This window comes from Lipotes vexillifer, unplaced genomic scaffold (genome assembly GCF_000442215.2).
Source record: "Lipotes vexillifer unplaced genomic scaffold, Lipotes_vexillifer_v1.1 scaffold192, whole genome shotgun sequence".
NCBI lineage: Eukaryota > Metazoa > Chordata > Mammalia > Artiodactyla > Lipotidae > Lipotes > Lipotes vexillifer.
Window position 1 is genome coordinate 375,925 of NW_006780202.1, and position 4,293 is coordinate 380,217.

Consider the following 4,293-nt stretch of genomic DNA (forward strand, 5'->3'; position numbering starts at 1 on the left):
GAACATTTTCATACTAACTGAAACCTCACTCATGATGCACCATGACTTCCCTCAAATCCTTCTCAAAGCAAAGGCTGTTCATTCTCACATAACCTACCTATCTCCCAATCCATAGAAGGTGAGGTGGACCTCACACAGGATTCTGCCGCCACATCCAAACTATGACTCTATCACTTTTTTTTTTTTTTTTTTTTTTTGCGGGACACGGGCCTCTCACTGTTGTGGCCTCTCCCATTGCGGAGCATAGGCTCCAGACGCGCAGGCTCAGCGGCCATGGCTCACGGGCCCAGCCGCTCCGCGGCATGTGGGGATCTTCCCAGACCGGGGCACGAACCCGTGTCCCCTGCATCAGGAGGCGGACTCTCAACCAGTGCGCCACCAGGGAAGCCTGGCTCTACCACTTTGAATCACTTTGAAAAACGCCTCACGTGAGCCTCATTCACCAGCTGACAGTCTTCATGCTTCCCTCTACCCATCCTTGTCCCTGTCATCTCCTCCTACCCTAGCCACTCAGCTCTACTCATTAAAACTCTGGCACCTGACTCCCAGGCATTCTCCACCCAGATTCCTGTCATCATCTAGGTAATTTCAACATCTTCACTGATGAGCCATCTAACACTCAAGTCTCATGGTTCCTAGACAGCCCACATCAGAAACCTGCTCAGACTCCTGGTGCGCCAAGGATGAAGCCCACTGCTGCCTACCTCTCCCACTGATTGCAGCTATACACTGGTCAAAATATGAAGAATAACTACTTCAGAAACTTAAAAATTAACAAGAGCAGGCAGGTGGGGGAAGGGAACCACCAAACTTGAAGAATGACCCTGTGATGGTTGTTATTATGTGTCAACTTGGATGGGCCATGGGGTGCCCAGATTAAACCTTATTTCTGGGTGTGTCCATGAGAGTGTTTCTGAATGAGATTAGCATTTGATTCAGTGGACTCAGTAAAGCAGACTGCCCTCCCCAGTGTGGGTGGGCATTGTCCAATCTGTTGAGAGCCTGAATAGAACAAAAGGCAGAAGAAGGGGAATTTGACCCTTTTTTCCTGCTCAGTGTTGAGCTGGGACATCAGTCTTTTCCTGACCTCTTGGATTTACACCATTGGCTCCTCTGGTTCTCATGCCTTCAGACTCAGACTGAATCACACACTGGCTTTCCTGGGTCTCTCACTGACAGACCACAGATCAAGGGACTTCTCAACTTCCATAACTGCATGAGCTAACTCCTCATAATTAATCAGTCTCTTACTGTTTCTGTTTTTCTGGAGAACAGACTCTTATATGAAAAGTTTGTATTTTTTCCTCTTTTGTCTCCTATGGTTGACCTGAGGGTGGCCCTAGTGTGAAACTCTGAAGTGGGAATGGGCTACAAAATAAAGAGAAAGCCTGTCTTCCTCGCCAGAGGACTGGGAAAAGGAGCTCCTATTATCTGAAAAATGTAGAGGAAATCTGCTGGGTTTTTTTTTTTCCACTCTTTTGTCCTCTCTTTGCCCTGCCCCAAGAATAATCTCAGTTGCAGAGCTACTCTGTAGTGAAATGACACGTAAAACCCCAAGAGAAAACCCACCTTTCTGGCCAGAATAACCAAGAAAAGTAGTCCTGCAGTGCCAAGAGTATGAAGGGAGAACCCCATTAATTTTTTGTTCTCTATTTTCTTGCCAATTGCGCCAAGGGCAGCCGAATGCAGCAGAAATGTGCAACTGCAGTTCGGCTAAAACTCCAAAAGAAATCCTAGCTTTCTGGGCAAAGGACCAACCATAAGGGTCCTTTGAGTGTGGACAGCGTGGGGAAATCCAAGAAAGGAGAGAATCAAAGAAGGGAATCCCCAAATTCTATGCATGAACCAACACAACTCCCAGCACTTCCCCTGAGCACTTATATGGGATGGACCCAAAGCAACATAGAAACGGCTTACAAATTGGAAAGAAAAAATAATATTATCTCAACTACCAAATGGCATGATGATCTACATGAAAAAATCCTAAGGAAGAAAGACAAAAGGTTTCAAGAACTAATGAATAGTTTCATAAGGCCTTAGAATATAAGGTCAGTATATGAAAATCAGTTTCATTTTTATATACAAGGAATGAATAATTAGAAAATGAAAAAAAAGTTAAAGTACCATTTAAAATCACACCAAAATAATATAACACTTGGATTTAAATCTAACAAAACATGTACATGATCTGTAGCTGAAAGCTACCGATGAAAGAAATCGGGGAAGATGTAAATAAATGGAGATATCCGTCGTGTTCATAGATGGAAGCCTCAATATTCTTAAGATATCAATTCTCCTCCAACTGAATTACAGATTCAACATAATCCCAATCAGAATTCCAGAATTTTTATAGATTCTAAAGCTGATTCTAAAATGTGTATGGAAAGACAAAGCAACAAGAATAGCCAAAACAGTTGTGAAAGAGAACAAAGCTTGAAAACTCATACTACCCAATTTTAAGACTTACTATAAAGCTACAGTAATCAAGACAGTACTGGTGGACAGAGCTTCAAGATGGCAGAAGAGTAAGATGCAGAGATCACCTTCCTCCCCACAAATACATCAGAAATACATCTATACGTGGAACAACTCCTACAGAACACCTACTGAACGCTGGCAGAAGACCTCAGACTTAACCAAAAAGCAAGAAACTCCCCACGTACCTGGGTAGGGCAAAAGAAAAAAAAAGAGACAAAAGAATACGGACGGAACCTGCACCAGTGGGAGGGAGCCATGAAGGAGGAAAGGTTTCCACACACTAGGAAGCCCCTTCACGGGCGGAGACTGCGGGTGGCGGAGGGGGCAGCTTCGGGGCCGTGGAAGAGAGCACAGCCACAGGGGTGCGGAGGGCAAAGCGGAGAGATTCCCGCACAGAGGATCGGTGCCGACCGGCACTCACCAGCCCGAGAGGCTCGTGTGCTCCCCCACCGGGGCGGGCGGAGCTGGGAGCTGAGGCTTGGATTTCGGTCGGAGCGCAGGGAGAGGACTGGGGCTGGCGGCGTGAACACAGCCTGCAGGGCGTTAGTGCACCACAGCTAGCCAGGAGGGAGTCCGGGAAAAGTCTGGACCTGCCGAAGAGGCAGGAGACTTTTTCTTCCCTCTTTGTTTCCTGGTGCGCGAGGAGAGGGGATTAAGAGCACCGCTTAAAGAGCTCCAGAGATGGGCGCGAGCTGGAGCTGAATGCGCGGACCCCAGAGATGGGCATGAGACGCTAAGGCTGCTGCTGCCGCCACCAAGAAACCTGTGTGCGAGCACAGGTCACTATCCACACCTCCCTTCCGGGGAGCCTGTGCAGCCTGCCATTGCCAGGTTCCCGGGATCCAGGGACAACTACCCTGGGAGAACGCACGGCACGCCTCAGGCTGGTGCAACGTCATGCCGGCCTCTGCCGCCACAGGCCCGCCCCGCACGTCGTGCCCCTCCCTCCCCTCGGCCTGAGTGAGCCAGAGCCTCCGAGCCCCCGAATCAACTGCTCCTTTAACCCCACCCTGTCCGAGCAAAGAACAGACGCCCTCCGGCACCTACACGGAGAGGCGGGGCCAAATCCAAAGCTGAACCCTGGGAGCTGTGCGAACAAAGAAGAAAAAGGGAAATCTCTCCCAGCAGCCTCAGGAGCAGCGGATTAAAGCTCCACAATCAACTTGATGTACCCTGCATCTGTGGAACACCTGAATAGACAATGAATCATCCCAAATTGAGGAGGTGGACTTTGAGAGCAAGATATACATCTTTGTTTTCCCTTTTTCTCTTTTTGTGAGTGTGTATGCGTATGCTTCTGTGTGTGATTTTGTCTGTATAGCACTGCTTTTACCATTTGTCCTAGGGTTCTGTCTGTCCGTTTTTTTTTTTTCCTACTTAAAAATTTTTCTTTCTTAAACATTATTTTTTATTTTAATAGCTTTATTTTATTTTATCTTCTTCTTTCTTTCCTTCTTTTTTTTCCCCTCCCTTTTATTCTGAGCCGTGTGGATGACAGGCTCTTGGTGCTCCAGCCAGGTGTAAGGGCTGTGCCTCTGAGGTGGGAGAGCCGAGTTCAGGACACTGGTCCACAAGAGACCTCCCAACTCCACATAATATCAAACGGCAAAAATCTCCCAGAGATCTCCATCTCAAAGCCAAGACCCAGCTCCACTCAACGAGCAGCAAGCTAAAGTGCTGGACACCCTATGCCAAACAACTAGCAAGACAGGAACACAACCCCACCCATTAGCGCAGAGGCTGCCTAAAATCATAATAAGGCCACAGGCACCCCAAAACACAACACCTGACGTGGACCTGCCCAACAGAAAGACG